The 25,311-nt window shown below is 46.6% G+C and overlaps 1 protein-coding gene across 8 annotated transcripts in view; it reads left to right on the forward strand.

Annotated features, from left to right (window-relative positions):
- The window catches only part of BMP2 (bone morphogenetic protein 2), a 217,232-nt gene that overhangs the window by 161,848 nt on the left and 30,073 nt on the right, over positions 1–25,311 (forward strand). For all 8 annotated transcript variants that reach the window (XM_051793066.1, XM_051793067.1, XM_051793070.1 and 5 more), the window contains one exon: positions 24,408–24,517. The gene's annotated coding sequence lies outside the window, so the exon portion shown is untranslated. The remainder of the gene's footprint in view (positions 1–24,407; positions 24,518–25,311) is intronic.

Here is a 25,311-nt window from a genome sequence, read left to right on the forward strand (position 1 = left end):
AAGCATTTCCTTTTTTAACTCCCATAACTGCACATTAACCATTTGCTCTGACTCTCTTTGGAGACACGGGCAGATGCTGTGCTGGTGCTATAAGCGAAAGATGCTGCATATTTAAGTGGGACCGTGTTGCACAGCCCCCTGCTGCCTTTCTGTGGCCAGTGAAAGCTGAATTCAAATGGAATGTGTAGGATCATTCAGCAGAATCAAACGTGCTGGCTGCCTGTGCTTTCTGTGCTGCCCACTATGGGAATTTTATGGGATGCCCTTGTTCTCCCTGTATCCTGACGAGGCAGGCTGTGACCCAAACTGCAGTGTGAGTTTGGGGCATGTGCTGTGTGGAGGTACCCAGGCTAGCTCCTTGGAATGCTGTGGTGAGGGCTATCCACAATCAGATCATATTCCACTCTTGGCCGAATAATACCCCAGCACCAGGATATTGCTCTTCTGCCGGAGCCAGGGTGTTCAGAGTCAGCTCCGATGTGCCCGCTCGGTACTATGGAAACCCTTGTGCTGTGTAGACATAACCACAGAGGCTAAAACCCAGATCCATGGAGGTATTTAGGCTTTTAACTCTCACTGAAATGAACAGGAGTTAAAAGCCTAAATACCTTGGGGGATTTGGGCCTAAGTGGCTTACAGAAAGCCTGTGGCACAGCAGAGGCTCAGATATTTTGGCTCAGAGGCCAGCGCCTCCGATATGAAATCATTCCTCCTCCCTACATCTGGTAGCAGTTTGCATTCACATTTCCCAGCCCAGGCCATCAAAAATATGCCCATGCTTAGGACAGGAGGTGAAGAATAATTTAGGTAATTGAAACTACAGCAGGAATGTGGTTCTGTCAGAGGGCTGTTGCCTGACCTGGAATTTAACCAGACAAGTAGGGATTGGGGAAACTGCACTGAGCTCTTGCCTTTCAGGTGCATAGAAGGCAGTTTAGTTTCTCTGGAAGAAGGGGGATAAATAATTGAGTTTATGTGTCTGTGTTGAAAAGGAAGCCATATTGCTGGGAATGAAAGCAGGAGACATGCCAAACACTTGCCTTGTTATCCACATGACTGTTTATCAGTTATAAGTAGAGCTGAGCCAATAATTCTTAATGGGTAATTCATATGATGAATATCTCCCCCTTACACTATGTTTGAATGGTGTATGAACCAGCCATTACTTTCAAATATTTATTTACTAGTCACAATTATTTGTTTAATACTGTGAATAATTCATGGTTTGTGGAATGTTTTCAGGCACTTCTCTGAAAGTAGCCAATACCCAGGCTATTTTCATTGGGCAGAGAAGTAAATGTAGCCTTTTTCTGATTACGCCAGTGTTAACTGAGGATAACTTGAAGTCAAAAAGCTGGATCCTTCACTGATGTCATTTGGCATAGCTCCATTTTTTTCCATTGATTTCAAATGACCAGTGTTAATTCACACCAACTTGATGGCCCTGAAAAGAAGAATTGTACCAAAGAAGAAGGACTCCCACACCATATTGTCCCAGGACTGGCTAAATGTACTGCATTTCACAGTCACATCTTTTCATTAAAACTCTCATATGTAGAAATTCAAAATTCACATTTAAAAATATCATTCTGCATTAATATCTCCTTTACCTATTAATGAGTAGCTTTGCAGTGAGTTATGCTGGTGTGATTGTACACACAAAGAGACAGTTTTTGCAGAAATAGTCCCAGTTCAGTTTTTATTTTCAAGGCAGGGGGGAAATTGTTTTGAGGACAAATCTGTGGCTTGTGTTGAGGTTAACCTGAAAAACTTCCTTGTTCAGTGTGCAGGACTTTTCAGTTCCAGTATTACTTTTACCATTACAAAATCTTCCCTTATATAAGTCTCACTGACGTCAGTGGAGCTTTGCCACTTGTATTTGCCTTATCAGATTTCCAATCCTTAAAGCTATTTTAGAAGACATTTTTAACTACCTTCTCTGCAGTACCCAGCTACTGATGGGAAAAGCAGAGCAGGGGTTGTGTTGGACTGTGTCTCTCTGATTCTTGCACCAGTTGTCTGTGGTCTCCAAGGGGTGTATGCCAGAAGTACCTCATGCATTGCTTGTCTCCTGTATCTGTCCCTCTCTGTCCCATTTCCCTTCATTACAGTAGCAAATTATATGTAGTGATACCACAAGAGAACCAGGTGGGAATTAAAGGCTTGGTCCTTAAAAGCACATTTCTAGGTAGTTTCCATTTCCAGATTTCCAGAGGCACACACCAGGCTTGCACTCAACATTGCTGCAAATTTCCCAGCTGAATATCTACCTACCCGTGTTTTGCTTTGGTATTTCTTGTCCAGCTGTACAGCAAAAGCTGTAAATGCTGCCACTCAGATTGTCACCAGAATGTGGCCGTGGTCCTGGCTGCATGATCCTTGTGTCCACAGCAAAGGCATTGCTAACAGCACTTCCCAGGGAGAAATGTCCCGCTTTTCTTTCTTCCCCTTCGTTCCTGCTCTTTGGCAATTCCTCTCCACTGATGCTATGGCTCCAAGAAATACAAAAGCATAAAGAAAAAGAAATCACATTTCAGAAAGATCTGTTGCTCTTTGCTGAAGTAGCACAACTAATTTGAATGTTAAAGAATCTACCCAGACTAAATGTCCAGGTGCATGTCATTGCTCACTCCACGTAATTCACTAACGAGTGGATCCAGACAAACAAACTGAGGATCCAGCATGCCCTCTGGCTGCCTATAAAAATGAGGAAAGATAATGAAGTAGTGTGAATCAGGGCCTTTCTGTAGCAGTGAGGCATGAAAAAGCTGGAACACAACAGCTTTTGCTGTTAGGTACCAAATACTATCTCAGCAGTTCTGTACCCAACCATGGGGGAAAATCGGTCTCACAAACCTTAACAGACTCACACAGCTGGCTGTTTAATATTTTTCATGTCTCCAGTTTCCTGTTTCTGGACGTTTCCATTGTGAGATTTGTATATGTTTGGGTTTTGGCCATGCAAAGGTGTGTGATTCTGAAAAAGGCACAGCTCCTGACCTTTCTTTAATTATAAGCAAATGCAGGGTTGATGGATATTGCCAACTGTTGGTCTCTTCTGTTGAGTGAACATTAGTGAACAGCCTTCTGAACAACAGTGGGGTCTTTGTACCACAGGCTGGAGCTCACTAGGAACACACCTGATTACACCAAGCTCTTTTTAAGCAGAGTCCTGCACAGTGTCAAAGGCAAATGTTTTATTGTAAGTGTGGGGAAGAGCAGACTCATACAAGAAAGGACAAAAAAGGAGAGAACCAGCTGACCTGCTAAAACAGTGCATTTTTGGGGATTCTTGGCAGAAAACCTCTTTGTCTTCCAACTACTGTAATGATGCAACCTGCAGTCAGAAAGGACTGCTGTGACCTGAAAGATATGGCACCTTTTTGTATAAAGCCCTTCCAGCCAGTTCAAAGGCAGTAGTTCTTCTTCAGCCACAAACTGTCATTATAGCCCTTTCCTGGACTGTGATTCAAGGCTCAGTCCTGCAAACACTTGGTTTCCCATTTGTTTTTGTACCTGTGTGACTCTCACTTCCTGAAGCCCAGTCCCCAGGGAGACAGGACTGTAAAATTGTCCCTATGGATGGAGGGAATGACAAGGAAGGAAAGCACCCCCAGGCTGCACAGGGGAGCTGCTGCCCACATGCTGGAGCAGCCACACCGTGCTCTGCTGTCTGGGGACACTCGTGTCACCCTGTGCAGACCTGCATCAGGGTTGTGTTACCTGGGCTATTGCAGCAGGACAAAATAGCCTGGGCACAGAGTCACACCAACCCAGCCACATGGCTGCAGCTCTCCCTCTGTAGCCACCTCAGAAATCCCTGAAGCTTTGGGTGGGTGTCAGCACATGTGTGTCCCCACACACACTTGTCCATGGCCAGGATGGAGATGCCTCTGAGGGGAACACTGGCATTAGTATTTTATTTGGCTGATAGTTCTGAAAGGAGCCTCCAGTGATCCCCACGGAACTGCATGTTTGTGTCACAGAGCAGTCATGGAGGACATCAAACTGGATTGCTCTGGAATGGCTTTAGGGCTGCACCTGGCATGGGCCAGCTCATGCTGGTTGCTGCTGCCATTAGACTGCAGCTAGTCTGAAGAAAATGTGTGGAATGGAAATGTCCCATGTGGATGTCAGGTCCTTGGCACTGACTGTTTCTATCTGTGCCTCTTGTTCTGTGCTTCTTGCTGCTGTAGATGTGGTCAGAGATGCCACAAGTCCCATCCCTGTACGTTGACCTTTCTTCCCCTCTCCTGGGCTGTGCTGTTCAGGCCATTTTCAACAATATGTAAGACTTTGGGAAATCAGGTTTTTTTAAGACTCTCCATGTGCTTACGGTGATTTCTTTACTTGCACGCCTTGCTGAATGGGGACTGGTAGGTCAGATCAGGCAGCACAAAACCTAGACCTCATGTACAGCTGCAAAGCTCTGAGATGTGTGAAGGGCAAAGGGTGAATTTCTTTCTCTCTCCCCTTGTTGAACAGTATCTGATCACATCTCATGATAGTCCCCTTCCCCTGACTTGCACTCATATAATTACCTGGCCTTGCTCTTTCGTGCTGCCTCTGGAGACTGACACTGTTACAGCATGTATTTAACTCTCCTGCAAAGATAGGAAGAAACACTGAAATTAAACGTAGGTGGGGTAACGATGATAATTATGTTGGATCATAACTTCCACTGATCTAATGAATGCCACCTAAGTTGTGGCTTGTGCAACTGCCTTGATTTATTGGTGATATCCACAGTTGGCAGGATGACGTTTTTGCAGAGGGCCCGTGGCTCTGATACATGAGCTGATAGAAGAAGGATTTCATGAGCACCATGCTGTACAGTTACAGTATGGGTAACATTCTGAAAGGTGCCTGTTCCTGATGCTCTTTGGAGGCACTGGAAGTTGGGGATCCAGATAGGATTAATCATGTAAGCTGTGCTGCCCAATTAATTTGTTTCCAGCCCAAATCCCTTCACGCTGCTCTTAAAGTGATGTTTTCCTATTGAATGTAGCATAACAAGCTCTAGGTGTTTCCAGCATTAAGTGACAGTAAAAGATGACTCTCACCTCAGTTCCAGTTTATGTATTTGTTTTATTACTCAGGATATGTCTGGATTTTACAGCTGAGTATGTTAGGAATTTAGTTACAAGTTGAAACCGCTTTATAATGCGTGGCTATAAAGATCAAAGGTTGCAAAACCAACCTTGGAGAGCCAGGTCCTGCTCTTCCAAGGCTCATCAATCATGACTTAGTTCTGGCCCATCTCACATGATTTTACACCATGTACTGTCATTCAGACAAATGTTTACCCATAGCAGTAGACCAGACACTCCAACAGCTCGTAGGCTGAGCGCTGCCATTAGTTCCTCACAGCACTTTCGATTTTTTCTTATTTACCTGGTATCTCTTTTTCCTCCTCAGACTTTTTTCTTTATCTCACAGTTGATAATTCTAGGTATGTGCCTTCTGCTAGTGGCACACTGGGAGTTCTCCTTTCTTCCAGCTGGAAAAAAAATCAAGATCAATATAAGATCAAGATAGATAAAGATCTTTCTTGGTCCCCCCTGGCTATTTGCTGAAGATCATTACATTTGTACTTGCTGAAGTTCTGCAGTGCTCTGCCAGCCCATGAAGCAGAAATAAGGCAGGGAAAATGAAAATAAAGCAGTTTTTTAAAAAGAAAGTGATTTTAAAAGTGAAGGAGTTTGTTGAATGGAGAAACTCAGACTTTTCTCCAGCTATATCTAAATGAAATATTTAAATAAAGATGAGCATCTGTATATCAGTTCTAACATCAAAATGTAACAGCTGTTAACTTCAGAGTTTTGCCTACTTTGGTGACAGAGTTTGAGAGAGTCAGTGGGATAAAATGCATTTTAGTATTTCTGGGACCTAAAATTTTTTCTGCTTCTATTTCTGAACGAACTGTTTTGTGGAAACCCAAGGAGCAGATTGAGTTTATAGTCACTTGTCATATAAGTTACAGGGTTAGAAATGCAAATTAATCTGAGTGGCTGCTCAAATAACTCATTTGTTTCCTTGTTGAAATGTCTGTTTCTGTACATCCAGCCCAGTTTTTTGCCCTGTGCTGCCCATTGCTCCCAAGGATTGCTAGGGAGAATAATGAGGAATGTAATTTGCTTGTTATTGTGTTTGTCACTGTCATGGCTGGAGGGTCAGAGTCACATTTGACAGTGAAAAGCCAGATTTTCAGAAATGATTGCTTAGTCTAGGTACTTGTTTGGATTTTTTTTACTGTCTTGTCTTTGGATATGTGAGAGAAGCTCAAAGGATTGAGCCTTATTTTTGATGATGCCTGAGAAAGAGTCTCAGGCAGAACTGTTTCCTGTTCTCCTTTGTGCCTTTGAGGGTGCAAGAAAGTTGCATCAAAAGGGAAACTAGCAAAAAACACAAAACAGGGAAGCGCAGTTGCATTATCATTCTGAAAAAGCATTTTTATGCAAATGCATGTAACAGTTAAAATAAAGCTCATGTTATGTTGCCTTTGACTTTTGTAACTGCTGGGGTGTGACAGGATTTAAACTTTTCATGGCATGCCAAAAATATTTCTTAACATAAAGTTACTTTGCCTAGCTAATGTAATTATGTCCATTACTCACAGGCATTCCATCTTGTCCTGTACCTCGTCTTATTCCCGTATTTACTGTTGGTGGGAGCTGGGGCTGGGGTTGGTCCCAGCATTCTGATGTTTCTTGCTGCTGCTCTTCACCCCTTGGAGAGCCTGCTAGAGGTTTCATGGAGGAGCAAAGTGGGCATCTGGCTCCTTGAGGGCTGGGAATGACAGGAGCTCTCAGGGTGGGGTAGAGCTGGAGGTAAGGTAGGATTTGAGCACTGGGCGAGTCGTGCTGGGTGAATCCCCTGTGGAGCCATGAGCTGTGTCCCCAGCTGGAAGAACCCCTGTGGATAAACTGAGTTGACACTGGCTGGAGCTTGAGTGGGGAGCAGATTAGTGCAGGTCCTCAGGTGTAGGGTTGTGGCAGGGTCTGGAACTGGTGAAGGGATAAGCCTGTGTTTGGCACCAATGGGTTGCGCTGCTTGGATTTACTCCTAAGGCTGGGATTTGGGTTAGAATTTGGCTGTTCATCTGACTTCGTTGGGAATTAGGTTGTATAGCACTGGATGGGAATTTTAAAGGTGCTCAGAGAAACATCCTTTAACCTCCTCACTGGTCCCCATCACTTCCGAGGGAGCTGTTTTTCCATCCTCTCCGGGCAGAGCCTGGATGGTCAAGACACAACACCCCCCATGAGCACAGGAGCACGTGGGAGCCCCTGTCCCTGCCCTCCTTTGCAGGGGCACGGGCAGATGCAGAGACCCAGAGCCTCCAGTTGATTTGATCTGTACCTGCCTCTGTAACTACGCCTGGCTTCCTCTGACCCAAATTACCTAACTCAGCTGGTATTTCCTTCCTCATATTCCTTCCCTTACATCTCCACATCTCACCTGCTATAGTTTAACTGGCTGCACTGGGGGTGGGGGGTGTTGGGGAACCCGTGTGCTAACGCTGAGCCCACCTCTGCCCTCCTCCCTGCCTGGCTTAGAGAGACCCTGTGTAAATGGAATTTTTAACATCAAAAGTTTCAATTACAGCAGGAAATGTCAGGCCGACAGAGTGCGACTGTTCCAGGTTTCCCATAAGGAATACTCCCACCCCTACTATTTACCCATATGGAAAAAACAACCTCCGATGGTATTTTTTTAAGTTCTCAGGTAAACGGAGCTGAATGGTATCATCACATCCACGGCAGGCTTTCTGCAGGAGATGAAAAAGTGTAAATCACAGGGTCCACAGCCCTTACAGTGCCTTTTTCATGAAAGAAAATCCCAGGATACAGGCTAAGTGGGATGGGGGCCATTGGAGAGGCAGCGTAACCTCCAGCAAGTTAGCAGGCTCGGGGAAAGAGGAACAGGGTGGAAATGTTGATCTCGGAGCAGGAGATCAGATGGAAAGCAGCACTCAGAGTGGTGTGTGCAGAGGATGGGTTACAGGAGAGCATTCCTGGGGGCCTTCCAGGAGACACAAGGGGTCAGTGCCAAGCAGAGCTGTGCGCCCTCAGGAAGAGCCTGGCTCTGCCTTCTTGGTGGTGGCTCTGAGGTAGCTGAGACAGGAATAAGGTCTCTCCTTCATTCTCTCTTCTAGAGGCTGGACAAATCAGCGTCTCCTTGGCCACTGTGAGCTCCAACTCCTGATCATCTTGGTTGGTCTCTCCTAAATTCATCCAGAAAATGTATCTGCAGCATGTCTTTTGGGTCACCAGGAAGCATTAAGCTCAGCTTTTATGGGAAGAAATGTCAGGCTTTTTCAGTGGTCTCAGAGATCTCCAGTGGTTTTGGGTCTTGCTCCATCGTACAGAGCCACTGCTGGGGTGGGTGAGACAGCACCCAATTCACTGCACCCCTGCAGGGACTCCATCATTTGCCTCAAGCAGGAACAGGTCATGCTTTTAATGACAGTGTTCAACCCGTGGGATCGCTTTGGACATACTGGTTCCTGGAATCGCAACTGGGGCTTCCAAAAGAGCCTGGGGAACTTCAGTGGTCAAATTAAATTAGTAAATGTGGTGAGGAATTTGGCACTTGAGTCACCTGGCTCTTCAGGATAATTCAGTGTGTCCCAAACCCAAGCTCAGTCAGCGTATTGTCCAGCCAAAGCGTTCTCACTCCGGAGTGCTCAGAAGTGTTTAAGCTCCCCAGATGGCTCCACAAACTGCTTCCTGATGGGAAGTGTCTGTCTCCATGTGTGCTGTGTGCACAGGCTGGCACTTAGTCACGGGAGGGACATTCTGGGGGAGGTCAGTTGGCAATGTCACGTGAAAATCGTGTGTCTCTGCAGGACAGCACAGTCACAGCACCATGCAATGTGTTCTGCAGACGTGGTGGTGCTTCTGGTGAGGGCAAAGGGAGCACAAGAATTTCATTGTATGGAAAATGGTGACATTCCAGAGTGTGCTTTTATTCCGTGGGGAGATGAAATGTTTCTAGAAATGAAAATGAAAGGGAAAGGAGAACTTTTGAAAAACATCTTTTACCTTGCTGGGTAAGGAATTCACCTGGGCAGAGGGACTTGTGCATTGAACTTACTACCCTGGATGAAACAGAGCAGGAATTTTAACCTACATCCCAGGAGTGAGCCTCGGTGGCAGTGAAGAGGGCTCTGTCCTCAGCAGGACTCAGGGACTTTTGGGATGGGTTGTATTCACAGCATTACTTGGGGAGATGAAAAGGGAGCAGATCCAGCCATGGCTTCATCCATGGGCTCTGTCCTGGGTAACACAGCTCAGCTCAGCTCTCGTGGCACTGGGAGGATCCTCTCATAAACTGAGGAGAGGGATGAAGGACAGGAGATAGGGTGGGAGAAGGCATCCTCTGAAGTCTTTATCTCCAAATGCAAGTTTAATGGGTGTCAAGAGTGGTTTGTTTATTTTTTGAAGAAGCTTATTAACTATGGGAAAAAATATAGTGCTATTGCCCATGATGTAAATCTGTAGAGATCTAAATTGATGGGAGAAATTTGCAACTCGTATAAACAGCCAGAGCCCTGTGGAGTCACAGCAAATTCTATCAGCTAAGGATATCATTTATATATATATATCATTTTTAATGGTATCATTCTTCCATGTAAGAAAAGGCAAGGGAGTGGGGGTTGTAAGGGAGCAAATGAAGGAAAAAACAGCATGGGATTTACAAAGTCTTGGCCATCACTTTTCTCAGCCTCTGCATGGAAAACATCTGCATGTTACAGTTCCCTTTGATGTCTGCCACACAAACTCTGGGCTCTTTACCCACTGAATGATACATTCACAGGGCACTGCTTCCCTGATGGCAGCTGCCCTCGCTGGGAACAGGGAAGCTGAATATTGCTCCGAGCAGCTGAACACACACCACCTGCTGACTCCAGTGAGTTCATTCTGCTTGTCCGTAAATATAAAATATTGAAAGGGTCACAATTATTGTTCCTCTGGAGATATTAAAGTTTAGAAGCTGCCTCTAGTGACTGATGTATAGCAACAGAGCGGGATCTTTCCATGGAGAGTCGATGGCTACTACAAGATAAGCCTTGTGTGGGTAAAATAAATAACGTCCTTCTCTTAGGAGCTAATGCATGTTTGGTTAACCAGTGGTGCTGAATCCGATGGGATTATCTGTAATTATACCGGGGAACCACGTTAGCTTTCTAATTTCAGAAGTCTGCTGGGTGAAACACTGACCAGGACTGCAGGAGACCAGCAGAGATGTTTGCAGAGGTCCCTCTTGGGGCTTTATTCTACCTGTAAGAACCTGGCTGAGCAGTTCTGTGCCAAGCCTTTGTGCTGGAGCACACGTGGAGGTCTTCATGCTCTTATTGCTTATGAAGGTGCAGGATCAGGAGCAGGTTCCCTGTCCTAGGTTCAGTCATAAAATGCAGCTTAGATGCACACAAGGCCAGTCTGATGTGCAAAACAACAGTGCTTTTCACTTGATGCAGCAGCTCATCATGTCACCACTCAGCCGGGGTGGGATTCCTCCGGCTGCATGTGGACAGGTACAGCTAAATGGCCTTCCCAGCTGCCTGGGAGTGATACTGATCTCATCCTAAGGGAGGCATCTGCTGTAGGCCAGGTGGCTTTCTCCCCAGAAATGACTGCTCACTCCATTAACCCTGGTGGGAGGTGAATGTGGCTGAGCAGGTGTAGATACCAGCATTGTTGGGGTTTAGGTGAGGGAAAAAGCCATTCTTTGCTGCAAGGCAAGAGATGATGAGGGTGGCTCCAAGGGAAAAACAGAGGTCAGTCAGACAAACTTGCCTGAAGCCCTCTGACCTCCCTCCAGCCCAGCCCAGTACAACAGAGTTGTGCCTTTGGAGAACCGGTCCTGAGATAACCAGTTACCCTTCCCCAGCTGCCAAGCCAGTGCAAGGTGTGACATTGTTTCTAGATTGTCTTTGGAGGCAGTTGTGTTGGAAAAAGCAAAGACAGAATCTTGTATGGCTGGAAGTGGCCAGCATTGGACAGTCTGGGAAAAATCCTGCTTGCTGGTCACAGCCAAACCCCATCTGTCCAGTGGAGGCAAACTCAGCAATGACTTCAGTGGCAGTGTGTGTCAGGTGTCATTAAAACACCAGAGCTAGAGATGGACTTGTCCCGGAGGAAGAACATTCCCTTTTGATCTGCTCTGCAGATGCTTTGCCCTCCACGTGTGGGTCTGTACCCTTCGCTTCTTCCACGCACTGACATCAGTGGAAACTCCCTGTTTAGGCAGGTGCAATGGATGTGGGACTCAGATTCCTCACAGTGATAAGGGCTCTGAACTGCTAACTGGGGAGGAAAACTCCCCATCCTGCTCCTGCCCCACTGTTTAATTTGTGTTACCTAGCAGGGGAGGATGGTTCTGTGATGTGCCCTCTTCTGAGATCACCGAGTTTTCTCTATGGCAAGACTCTCCATACCGATATGAGTCATTTAAAGAGTTCAATTAGTAATTTATGAAACAAATTAGCATGATATTAAAGGCCTACTGCAGCGACATGCTTCTGAAGTGATCTGATGAAGGACTTGCCATGCAAACTATTGTATCTGATAGGCTAATAATAATAAAGCAAAGTAGTTCATTCAAAAGAAAATAGTCATTCTGAGGTTACCCTCCTCTGCCAGGAATGTGGCACTGGAGCAGAACTAGCACAGTACAGCACCAGTGAGGAAACAAGAAGGGTTTTTTACAGCAGTGGCAGTAGCTCTTAGGTTGCAGTTAGGGATGTATGAAGTGAGTCACTATTTTTGTATAACTGAAATTCTGCAGAAGTCTTAAGGTGCATCTGGACTGCAGCTGGGCCAGAGAATCCCAGAGCAGGTCCTGTGGCTGGGCTAGCTTTAAATTCCAGATTTTGGGTGCCAGGTGCACTTACATCATCAGACAAAGGAATGCTTACCTTGTCCAGTGGATATGCCCAGTGCTCTTACTGAATCCTCCAGCTCCCACTGAGAACCCTCCTCAGCCTGAGTTTGGAGAGGGGCAGTGGAGATACAGGAGAGGAGGAGAAGGATGCAATTGATGCCCCAGTACATTTGCCCAAAGATTTCCTTCCTCTGGGTTGCCTGACTTGGACGTGGGTGCACTGGTGTGCACATCAGTCTGAGACAGACCTCCCAAAAGGTCCTGGTCTCAGCTCTTCCTCGGTGCAATATGGAGACCTGGAGCACAAACACCAGCCACACTAACAGCCAGAAATATGAACAAAAGGCAGGTAAGTCACTTGACCTGTTTTGGATCCCACTCATTACACAGTGATATGGAAATAGCCTTGGATTGTATTTTAAAACTGTTCAACTGTGACTCACATGCCAGTGAAGTCAATGTGATGTTGCCAGTGACTTAGATGGGCTCTGGAACAGGCCTGCAATGTTACTGGTGCCTTCAAATGCTTCCTTCACCTGTAGGATGAAAGTCCTTCTCCCGAGTCAATGGGCCTCCTTACTTCTTCCTCCCCTCTCAGTTTCCATGGGCCCCTAGCATGGGAAACTCAGCCTTATTCATCTTTGTGTTTCCATGTCTCTGAATCAGGCAGGTTCTGGGTATGTTCCACATAGAAGCCTGTTATCTTTTCAAATGGCAAAAAAGAGGGGATTTTTCCATAGTCACATAGTTTTTCCACAGAAATGTATTCATGAGAGTTAAACTTGCCCAAACTATGTTAATGTATGTGGTTGGCTTCTGTGCCAATTTTCATTGTGAATAAGACGCAAAATAAAAGGGCTCTTGTGTCTCCCTTTCCTCCTCCCTGAATCCCTCCCATAATTTTTGAGTTCATAAGCCCATTTTGTATGCGAATCAGATCAGGAGAGGAAAGGCAGGGGGATTACTTTTGCTTTTAAACTGTGCCTTTGCTTTAAGCTACTGATACACACATGGAAGTTCTCACTGAAACAAGAAGAGGTTGTTACAATGGGTTTACAACTACAATTATAGTTGGTGTAAATCAGGATAACTCCATTCATCCCGAGCAAACCTTCCTGATTTACACCAAAGGAGGACACAGCTTGGCTCTTGAGCTCTGTCCATTGCTGCCTTGTTATTCTAAGGCATTTTTCAGTCTGACAAGAGGAACGGTGTCTCTTTTTAACACAGATGTCCAAGCTGAGCTGGGCAGTCTCCTTGCAGAATGAGCACTGTGGGTTAGCACAGCACACACACCACCTGAGCTGAGTTCAGGCAGCTCTGTTAGCCAGGTGGCTATGAAACATTCATAATACAGGCTGGAGCTGTTATGAGCCACTTCTCTTTGGTGCATGTCCTGACAAGCTGCTGTTATTAAGTTTCAGTGTATTTCTGTTAATGTTACCTACCTATTTTCATTCCTGTATGCTGTCACACGGAGCTGGTTGGTGTGGTCTTGGGAACTGGGCTTCAAGGCTCCTCCCTGTGAAAGTTGCCAACTCATTTATTTGTTTCTTTCCAGTGGTTCAGGCTGGTGCGTTATTCAGACACTTCTGAAAGAGCGGGGTTGGGTAAACCTCTGATTCAGTTCATTTGAAAGCACCCTTGAAGTCCTCCTCCTCCTCCACATCTTGCCCTCTGTGGCTCTGAAATAGGCTTGGTGAGGTTAATTTGGAGCCCGTTCCTGAGAAATCATCAGTGCTGCTCTTGGAAAGGTCCCTCAGCTTGAGGGTCCCTGTCCTTGCTGGCAGAGCTGAGATACTTCTAGTTTGGGCTCTCACTCTCCCTCTTTCCTTTTTATGTGACAGTAGTGGTGTTAGCATCCAAAACTGTGTAGTCCTGAGACTGGCTTCAGATTTTTGTAGGCTGAACTTGGGCGAATGTTGCCTCCTGATTTTTGCATCAGAGACACAACTCCTTGTATTCAGAGGATAAAAACCGACTTTGAATGAGAGCTGAGGTCCTTAGGTATGAAAATCATATTAGTGCAAGGCTACTGTATGTAGTACCACTCACTATAAAATTGTAGGAGTTGGACATTCTGGAGAAATCAGGCAACATCTGCTCTTTGAGGAAATTATTCACAATACAAGGACAGCCTTTTGTTCATGTGCAGCTCAATATGTAGCAGACAGATCTAAATTACTCTTTGCAAATGTTTTACTACAGTGCTGTGTGCAAGACCCTTACAGGGTGGATGAGGCAAAAATAAGATCTCCTCTGACAGATCTTGATGGCTCATTTCAGCTGCTCCATTTTGGAGAGGAAGAGAGAGGAGTGAAGTTGTTTTGTAGTGAAGAACCTGGGAAATTTCCATCACGCTCAGGATCTGCTTGGGTGGACCTGTGTTCTCCTTTCCCAACCTGTGAAGAGAGACAAAATGCCTGGCAGATGACAACTAGGTTATTTCAGAAACTCCCTGGAAGTGCTTTTTGCCCAAGTCCTGCATACTTTCTTCCCTTGGCCTTGGCTCAGTTCTGCAGTGTTGCTGTCCTTTCCTGGGAGGGGTCCTTCTTTCACATCTCAGGTGGTTGTATCGACATCAGCCAGGTCATCTAAAGCAACCAGCCTGAGCTGCTTCCAGGAGAATGGCCCAGGGTACCTGCTCACCCATCCACCTCCAGGTGTTCAGGAACTATGGCAAGGCTTTGGTTAATGTGTTTACAGTGCATTTTCCAGCTGCAAAGGCAGAAGGGTTTTCTTTGCAGTTGTATGTAAATTGTTGGGGAAATGGAGAGCAATAATGTTCTTGTTTCAAGAGTTGTCACGAATGCTTGGTTTTGAGGCCAACCATTCAACTCCTGTTATCTCTAGGAATCAAGATGTTTATCTCTCTAAATGATTGCAATGTGTCTTAGGTATTTGAAGGTGGTTCTTCCTATTTGTGGGAAAAATAAAAAAAAAATCAATCTTTGTTTCCCAAACTATCAAAAGCTTATTAGCCTCAGGCAGATCTTTTTATCTGCAAGGAATAAAGCAGATATGTCCAGATCCTCAGCCAGTATAAATCAGTTTAATACCCTTGGCCCATTACTTTTTCTCATACAGTTTCTCTCAAGTGGGATTTAGGCAATATTTAAGCATCTTCTTGTTTTCATGTGTCCATCTTAAAGCTCAGCAGAACAACCATTAGCTCTGGCCCTTGGAGAGCTTGCACTGGGTGCCACCCTGGTCTCCAGGGCCTACAGAGTCGATGGATTTGAGGATGGGAGCCTTTTGTCAAGTAGCCAAGTAAGACAATTGCTTTGAAGGGTCAGTGGAGACATGTGAGCTCAAAAGGTGAAGGAGAAGGTGGTGGAGCTGAGTTCAGGTGACCCCAGATACCAGTAACATGCATACCTGTGCCTCTCAGTTCATTGCAAGGCTGAGGCAGCTTATCTCACGTTTAGAACTTCACCTAAGGCAGTGGGTGCCCTGGGGGGCTGCTGAAGGTTTAGGCTTCTCACCTTCCCTGCTTCCCAGCTGAACTGACTGGTGCTCTGGCAAAGTGGGATATGTCTCCAGAAAATCTGGTTGCCACATTAAATCAGAATTTTTTTTCCTCCCAAAATAAAACCTACAACTTTCACTTGCAGTTGGTGACTGGGGGACATAGAGTTGAAAATTATGATGTTCATAGAGACACCGGGACCCCTCTGACAAGATCCATGCCAGGAAGAGAAGGGCAGTAAAGGAGGCCAGCTTCTGCTGGTTTGGGGTTGCTGGTGGAGTGGGGCCTTCTTCCCTTCCCAAGAGGACAGCTATGTTAGCCAGGGATTCTGGTGGCACCAGGCAAGGAGGTGAGGATGGGGGTCCAGGAGGAGGAACCTGCCTGGGTCAGCCCCGATCCCTCTGGCAGCTCCCAGCCCCACAGAGCACCCCCATGTGTCCCCCAAGCAGGACCCTGGGAGAGCAAACCCTCATGGATCCACAGGTGGTTTCCTTGGGATGGGGGTATCAAATCGAGGCGGGTTGGCCCTTCTGGCTGAGAAGGTCAGGTTACTGACGTTCTCCCCGACACTTTTTCATTTTTTATTTTAAGGGCGTGGTATATTTTGTAAGTTTTGTGTTTATCAAGAAGTTGATTGTGTAAATAAAATTGTGGCCTTGTGTGCCAAATAGCTGGGTTATGATTTCCTGGAGCAGAGCCAGGCGGTGTGTGGGAGCATGCCAGTGTTAATATGTTCACTTTGCTAAGGAATACGGCATGTGTGGAGCACGGAGGGAGGACACCCTTCCAGCCCTGCCGCTGCTTAACCCTTCCCTGGCCCCACCACCTCCAGGCTCCGCCGGGCTTCCCCCAGCAGTGCTCCACAAACAGTGCCTGCATTCACCGGGGCTGAGGCGCTCCTGGACCAGCCTGGAGCCTGGCCAGGTCAACATGGGACTTCTCAAGGCTCAGGATCCCACCCTGATTCCCCTCCCGGTGTTTCCTTCAGCCGGCATTCGCGCAAACCTCAAAGGGGCCTCCGAGAGAGGCCAGGTCAGGCACGTGCCTGGGGATGCCAGGGCAGGGAGAAAGGCCTTGGGCTGAATGAGAATCAACTGTAATGACTTTATTCCCTATTTACTACTAAGTGCTATCCAAAGTTTATCCTACTTCTATCCTGCAGATGCAGCCAGAAGTTTTCTCCAGTGGCTGTTGGAATAGCAGCTGAATCACTGAATAGTTTGGGAGTATTTTGGGATGGTGCTGCAGAGGTGAAGCCTCATGTCAACTGAAGGCAATGGGAGGATTGCTAGCAGATTTTGGAAACACCAGAATTATGCTCTTGTTTCTTCTTTTGTTATTTTTTCCCCTACAAATCACACAGTCCCTGTCTCAGAGCAGCTCATATCTCCTTCTGCTCATCCTTAGGTCGTTACGTTCTGGGAGTATTTAAAACAAATGAATGCAGAAAATGTAACCTCTTGCTCTCCACCAAAAAGGACATCATGAGTCGGCTACTTGTGCAGACAAAGCAGAAGTCCCAAGGATGCATGAAAGGACTTCATTTTGCCAAGCAGCAGGGAGTGGAGTTTGCTGTGTTACAGTGGGGAGGGGGTGGGGAGCCCGTGTGCACAGGGAATTCTTGCAACTCAGACAAAAATAGTGACTTCCATTATTTGCCTACCTAAGCCGGAAACCTGCCTGCATTTCAGGCATTTATTGTAATTCCTCACATAGCTGGGGATGATAAGCCCCGCTAACTAGTCATTGCTTGCTGACTGAAAATGATAGTTAGTGTACACCAGCTACCCAAACAAGCTTCTCCTTTAACCCTTTCAAACTGCTGGCTTGGGGGTTTGTGTGTTTTCAGACAACACTGGTGCCGATCAGCCTCACCCCAACCTCCATCTTCATCAAATTCAGTTTAGTGGAACCGTTTGATCCCAGTCTGGACTATATGGGACACTTCTCAGAGCAGTTCACACGTCTGAGGTACAGTGACAGATATGGCTCAAACTTCAAAGGAATCAAAGGCAGCCATTTGGCCGACTTCCACTAAATGTCACTGAAATTTGGATGCATAACTCCCATGTGTGCCTTGAGCAGGCTGGATACTGTGTTTTGAGCCTGTTAATGATCTGGAGCTGTAGCCCATTGCAGCCACTGGGATTCTTTTCTTTGTGCACAGTTTGGCAGCATCCAGGCCCAAATGCCAAGGTGGAAGGTCTTTCCTCTCAGGGAAACATACGGGAGAGGGAGCACCCACTTAAGGCTTTGAGTTTAGACAAGGGGAGCTTGCCTTTATCTGTCTGTGCCCTGCATGTATCCATGTCTTCCTGCTGCCATCCCAGCCTACCTTTATCTGCCTGTACTCTGCATGTATCCACATCTTACTGCTGCCATCCAAGCTCACTGCAGCCATCATGGCTTTCCTGTGTGCAGGAATGTGCTTGGCTGTCCCTGGCACCCTGTGCCAGGCAGGATTTCCTCGGCAGCGTGTGCTGCCTGGGCTTTACGTGGCGCACGGAGCCCCAGACCTGAGGTCACTGCTGAAATCCCTGATGGAAACATTTACTAATCTCAATTCATGGGGGAAGAGAGAGAAAGAGTTTGCAGTTGGGCTTCTGCCCAAAGCTGTTCGTGGTGGGATGGGGCACCACATGACTCCCAACAGGCTGTTGTTCCAGGGATTTGGCAACCTCGGAGGTACAAGGTGCATGTTGATGTTTGGTACCAACGTTATATAAATGCTGCTTGCACAAGATGTGGGGAAAGACACATCCTTTTCCAAGGGCAGGATTTAGCCCTAAATGCAATATCTTCTCAGCCATGATACAATAACAATACTTAGCAGGCATGTAGTTTTTAACAGCATCAAAGTGATGTACAAGCAGCAACTAATTAATCCTCACAACACCCCTGTGAGGCAAGTATTGCCATCCCCATTTCACAGGTGGGGATGATGTGACTTTGGAAGGTCAAGTGACTTGTCCAGGGCCAAACAGTCTGCAATGGAGCTCATTAGCTCCTGGCTGACAGCCACTGCTCAATGTACTCACCCAGCCTATTATTGTATTTTATTATGCAAATCCCCATGGAAATTAGAAGCCCAAAGCAACCCAGAGATATAAACATGGTGCCTTAGTTTAAATGCTGGGTCCATTTTGTTTGAAATTTGTTCTAGAGGCCTTGCAGTAATCTCAGTGGGTTGTGGGTGGCAATGTCAAAAACCAGAAGAAGCTGGAATTCTCCAAGAAAAACTGAGCTTCTGAAGATGTGTTTTGGTGGCTGTCCAGCTTTACCATTGTTTGTACAGGCCACCAAACAGTAACAGGGTATCACTGAGAGCAGTGAAATGACAAAGAAAAGTTCAGGCTCAGTTCCTGCAGGTGTATGGCAAGCAGTGAGTGGAGACTGGTCTGCCCAGTCCCTGGAAGACTCTTTGGCCACACGGTTAAAGCTGGCTGAAGGGACAGCCCAGGCAAGCCCATAGCTGCACTCGGCTGGGGTCTAATTGAGACATCAAGGTTTTTTCAGTGTTGGCAAGCTTTGCTCAAAAGCTGATGTTGTCCGTGCAAACTGGCATTATTTTGATGATTCAGAAAGTAAGCCAAGCCCTGTTTGGCTTGCACAACTGCAGTTCTTCCGGAAGTTGCCAGGGATTTTGTATGTGCAAGGAAAGGAAAAGATATTCACATGTAAGGTTGGATTAGGACTGGTTCTTAGCTCCGTATTTCATGGACCGACCAGTGCGCTGCTGGATTTCATGAGGGTGTCATCACGCCACTGAGAGTTATTTACACTAAGTCACCCTCCAGGAACTGGGTCACAACTTTTTCTTTCATGAATCTTGGCAGGGAGCTCAAGGTTTACTAGAAGCTGAAGAGAGGATGCCTATGTGCAACGCCAAAACCAACTTAGATGCAAAGGGAACTGGGCCCTGTGCCACTGATCCGTGCATGGCATGTCGGGCTCTGAAGGGCTGGGATGGGACCTCAGTGCTTTGCAGCTCCAGCGGTTGCTGCTGTTGCCTTTTGCACTCTGAACAGGTGTAAATGACTACCCAGAGGCAAAGCACGGCAGAATCGGGGCCAGATCTTCCGCTGGTGTCAATCAGTGCCTCGGCTTCAATGGGGCTGCATCAATTTGCCTTAGGAGAGGGTGTAATGTGGGAAACAGAGATAAAGGAACTCATGTTCTAGCACCCTATATCCTATATAATTGCTGTAAGAGCACAGCCCAGAACGGGTTTGCCAGATGCTGGGGTGGTGCAGAACCCAACCTGTGTTTCATGGGCAGGTTTGTACATCCAAAGGGAGGCAGGCTGTGGCTAGGATGGGATCATTCCCACTCAGAGGTGCCCGGCAGGATGTGGCTGTATGGACCTCAGCACAGCTACCCTCTGGTTACTGGGCTTGCTCAGGCCATGCCTCCATGTCCCCTCTGCTCCTCTGACCCACGGGAGCTGGAGTGAAGCCAGTGCAGGTCTGTGAGCTGCAGCAACAATCACACCTTTGTTTTGTGGGCAGATGAATAGACAGATAACAGCGAGTTAATGGAGGGCAGCCCCTTCCCCCCAGAATGTCAGTCCTGTCACTCACCTCCTCCCCCAGCAAACAAGGCCTCGGGGACAGATAAAGAGCACAAAGATTAAAACTAACTTTGGAACTCCTCAGCGAAGGGGGCTGATAAGAGAGGGCTGAGATCAGGAATCAGATTTCAGGGGTAACAAATGAATAACCAGAAAATGGAGGGATGCCGAAAGGGTTATCGGAACAGAGCGAGATGCTGAGCACGTCCCAACAGCTTCTCTTCTGGAAAAAAAAAAGAGGAAAGGTGTTTCTCTTGTAGCAGCTCCAGGCACAAAGAGCTGTTCAGACCACTCTGAGCCCACCAAGACCCTGGAAAGACGAAAGACAGTCCCAGAGCTCTGGTGGAGGTTTGTGAGCTGTTAGTCCAGCACAGTTTCCATGCTGGCAGATTCCCGGGAGCTGTAAGCCCTACTGTTCTGTGCTCTCGCTGGGAAGCGATCAGCACTGGAAACACTCGGGGAGTAGACAGGGCTCATGCAGCAGGCTCTGGCTCAGGCTGGGCAATGTGGTTTCAATTTAGGAGCTCTCCTCTCAAAGCCTCCATAAAGGCAGTCTGGATAGAAAGTCCATGTTCTTACAGAGCAGAAGTGCTGGGAAGGCTGTCCCCACCTCTAAAGGGGAGCACAGCTCAGCAGTGGAGGCTTCACAAAAGTGCTGCGAAGGTGAAGTTCACACCTCTGCAGATCTCACAGAGAAGTTGTTGGATCACTGATCCTGGTTGTGTATTTCCCCTGCTGAGACACGGGCTGTTCATATATTCTCTGCACAGGACAGGTTATCAAGAGTCAGCAGTACAGTGGGAGAGAGGCATCAGGGAGCTTTTCCTCTTTTCGGGATGTTGAGGAAGGGGATGTCACATGCTGTCCTTCACCCCAGCAGAGATTGCAGGGGGGTGTTTAGCTTGGAGCAGAAAGGCAGAGAGCTGTGGCTGTTCCAGCAAGTGCACAATTAGCAGGATTCTCCCCGTTAGCTGGGACACCTGGCTGGAACCCTGAAAAAGGCTAAAAACAGACAAGAAGGATCCTGGTGCCTTGTCCCTCCTGCCTGGAGTGGGGTGATCTGGACTGGTTTTGATTCTGTCTTTAAAAATAAAGGGAAGCCTGAGGAAAGGGAGGAGGAGAGAGCTGCCTTTGAGAATTTGTTTTCCCATTCCCAGTGGCTGAGCCTGTCTACTCACTCACTTGGGCATGTAGTAGTTAATACAATTTTCTTGATAATAACAGTTTGGGGGCTCTGAAAAGCCAGCAGGTGGGAGCCAGATAAACCAGTTGGGAAGGTAAACATGGACAACTCCTCAGATGGCCCCAGCCATCTTTGGCAGGGCTGTGGCAGCCTTAGCTGTGGGGTTGGAGTCCCACCTCAGTCTGCTCTTGCAGCCAGAGAGCTCCCTTGAGTTAAGAGAGAACAACATTGTCATCAGACAAACCTCAACAGGTGTCTTTTTTTTTACCACTGGTTATAATGGGACAAGGCCTCATGTGAATGCAGTGATTTTGATGTCAGTGACTTGTACCATAGAACTTTTCTTTCCCAAAAGAGAGCTGCAGTGCTTTCCCTGTTCTAATACACTCGAAGATGCTCTACCTTTGTATATTGATGAGATGTTAATGGCAGAGACTTCATCGCAGCATGGTGAAGGTAATTATAGGCTTGCTTTTTATTGTTCTTATATAAAGCTACTGTGGATATTTCCCACCCCAGCTGTGGGTCCCAGCCTGCCTAGTCTTAGCTTCCATTCCAGTGTGGATTTTAGATCCACAGACTCAGGGTTACATGGCAGGGTATCACAGAATGGCTCGTTTCCTCTGTGCCATGGCCTCAGAGGCAGACCTGTGTCTGCAGATTTGGTCTGTGTGTGAAGCCAGGGATATTCTCCAGTCTTCATAATCAATTTTCTAGAGCCAAGTCCCCAAAGCTGGATTCTTAGACTGTCAGATTTTTAAGGATACTTGAAACCTGAACTCAGTTTCACCCTAAATCTTGTGAGCAGTGTTTGCACTTCTGGTAAATCAGATCTATGTTATACCATCAGGAATCATTCGATAATGTTAATTATCCTGTGCAAACACCGTCCCTTTGCAGAACACAACCATCCTGAGTCTGCCACTCCTCTGGAAGAGCAGGGCTGTGGGTCAGAGCACTTTTGTTGGGCTCTGGGGGTTTCTGGCTGTGTGGCAGTGCTGGCTGAGCCTTGTGGGTGGGCTCAGACATGTGGGGACCTTCCCTCAATGCCAGGGGAACTGTGCTTCTGGAAATCCCAAACTAGCAGGGTCATTCCTCAAGTCCTTTCAGATGAGATTGCCAAGCAGGGAAATCAAGGGCAGAAAAAGGAGTGTGCAACAGCATTTCTTAGGCTGTGTGTTTTTCCTCCCCAGCAGTTCTTGACAAGTTCTGCAAAATTACTTCATAAAACCTTTCCCTGAGGTGAGAGTGTTCTTGCACCCTGCAGAAGCAGAAATCTCTGCAAGAGCTCAGCAGGCATTTCACACCTGATTGAGTACTTACAGAAACATTTAAACAATATGAAAAAACCACCATTCTTTAGGGTTTCATCCCATGTCCAGCAAAGATACCATCAGGGATCTTACCGCTGAACAATCCTTATGATTGCACAGTTAGATCTCCGTGATTCCTCGGGGAGATAACAAGAGATAATAGCACACATCCCATGAAGTAACTGCGGTAGCGTTATCAAACCTTGTCTCACCACCTTCCTGATGCTGGGTCACAAATCCTTCTGTTGGATGCCTGTAAAACTGGCATGTTGGAACGTGCGAGCTCTACGATGACAGTGGTGTTAGTATTACTCCTATTAACGCCACGACTGCTACTAATATGTTAATGAGTCACATCGTTAATAGATTAAGAGTGAATGATGTGCCGAGGTAATGTGTGTGTGTTGCACCCTGATTTCAAGTGAAAGCCATTTGCAAATGTCACGCATGCCTTGCTGTGGGGATGTGTTTCCCTGCTTAGGAACTCTGGAGCTACAGAAACTTTTGGCATTGCTCCTGTTTTCCTAGAAGTTTTCCACGGAGTTGCTGTTTGCTAAATGGTGCTGCTCATTTTGCTCTTGTTTTCCTTAATGAAATAAGAAAGAACCCGATTCTATATTTTGTGAGGCCCAGATTTTCCCACTGGTTTTGAAGGGAACTAGGAAGACAAGAAAAAATACAGGGCCAGTCCTCAAATGTGCTCTTTGAGGTAGTAGGGAAAGGACAGCAAAGCATTCCTCTTTCTGACTCCTGCAGTCTCAGAGAAAATTCCCAGAGAAGCTCCTTTAGTACAACAATATCCATAGTCTACCTCACATGGCCCAGACAATGCTTGTGCAGCACGTGGACAGTGATATTCCATCAGGGCCATATTTGATTGATATTTGCAGGTTTGAAATTTGATGCTGTGATTTGATTTTTGGTGGAACTGTGTTCCCTTCCAGGGGAAATTCTTGTGTAAGAAAGAAAGGAGGGGGGGTGGGGGAAGAAAAAAAGAAAAGAGCGAGAATGATAGAGGTTGTGATAGTATTACGTTACCGATTGGATAAACTGACAAAACAGCCCACTGTGACTTGGGGAGCTTGATTTTGTACATTTTGGCAACTTCTTAAAGCAGAAAATGAGAGCAGCACTGTCAACAGGGCTTTTGATATTTCTGGGTGTTTATACTAGAGATGAAAGTGCATTCTGAATGAGGGGGAAGGCAGCAGGCCAGATCCTGACTCTGGCGACAAGAGGTGATAAACTCTGCAGATCTGCCCCCCGTAACAGCGGGTAGGAAATGGTTCTCCTGTTGCACAAAATGTTGGGAGATTGCAAGTTTTTTCCATTCCATTTCCATCCAGGCACGGGATCTGTGAAGGGTTTGTTTTTCCTGGTCACTGCAATAAACCACTGGACAGCCAAGTCACTCTCGTGGCGCTCGGGAGATCCAGCGTCACGTTCCTGCTCCTTCTGGTTCTCTGTTCTGCAGAATTGGGCTCGCTGTTACCACCAAATACTTTATGACTTACAACCAGTATGAAGTGACTCCCACAGGAAAGCAACATCCAAGAATGGCCTCTTGGATTTAGGAGGTCCAAGTTTAACCCCCCGATCCGTATCAGGCCTTCAGAAGTGCATCTTCTGACTGCTGAAACCGTTGGCTGCTCTGGCCAGGTTTGTTTATGTGTGTTCTGACCAGAAGATTCCTCCTGGACCAGAGAAACCTTTTCCCAGTGGAAGTTTTGCTGAAGCTGATGTTGAAAAAGCAGAAAAAAACACGTTGAGGGGTGACAACGACCTATCAGAACCAATTCTCTGAGCAAATAAGGGTTCAGACATATGTTTGCCAGCGACTCGGGGCGATCTCTGTGCCGCTGTGTCCTTTAGCTAAGATTTAATGGAAAGAGCTATAAACTGTGGTTCTGATTAGCCAGCAAGAAAGGTATCTGTCAGGCGAGTTCTGCCACCCTTACTCATGTGCAGTGTTTCATTTCCCAGGTTGTCTCACCATTTTGCTGCACCGTCCCTGCAAGGCTCTGCCCGGCTCCTCTCCGCCTCCAGCGCTGCTATTAAGGGAAGGAGGGACTTGAGAATTCCCGCAGTCTTTGGTAAGCTACAACTTCCTTCCTTGCTCACAGCTAATGAGAAAGGCTTCACCTCTTCTCCAAACCTTCTGGCCTGTTTGTTTATAGAGGCCAGTATCCAGACAGGATGGGTAATGCTTCAAACCAGACTTGGACCTGGGATTTAGGCTGGCCCAGCTCAGCTGCACAGTGGAGTTTTTGTTGGGAGGAGGCATCTTAGTGTCCTGCTTGGGACATAATATCTCACCTCTGGTCTGCCCTGCAGGGTAAGATGATTCTCAACAAGAGTGAGGCTGGTGGAACCAGGCTTATAAAAATATCTGAGCAGGGGAAGAAAATAACTGCTATTTTCCAAGAAGATGCATTTTTCTATTTTAATTTTTTAAGGCTGTGATAAAATTAATGTTGCCTGTGATGTAAAGCTGAAGGGTTGACCAGAACTTCCTTTGTGGTCAAGCTCTTTTTTTATTGATTGATTTTGAGTCCTCTAAATTTGTCGGGCTCACAAGTGCAGTGGTGGCTTCAGTTATAAGAGAATGTTTGTGTCTTTAAGGAAAAATACGGTGACCCCTCCTCCCCCTTGCCCTTCTCAACCTTGCAAAGAAACCAACACTTGACCAGAATATTTTTTCTCCTTCAGTGGAAAATGTTGATTAAATATTCAGAAAAAAATAGCAATTAAAACCCCCAGCCTCATCAATCCCAAGAATCTTTAATGGAAAACTGCTGAATATGGAATAGTTGCATAACTTTGCCTGAGAATGCACATTGGCACTTTTTTTGGTAGAAGCTCAGAACTCTAAGAGAAATGTCTTGAA

The sequence above is a fragment of the Manacus candei genome, unplaced genomic scaffold, assembly GCF_025592945.1.
Source record: "Manacus candei isolate 608988 ecotype Guabito, Panama unplaced genomic scaffold, ASM2559294v1 h1tg000035l, whole genome shotgun sequence".
Classification (NCBI taxonomy): domain Eukaryota; kingdom Metazoa; phylum Chordata; class Aves; order Passeriformes; family Pipridae; genus Manacus; species Manacus candei.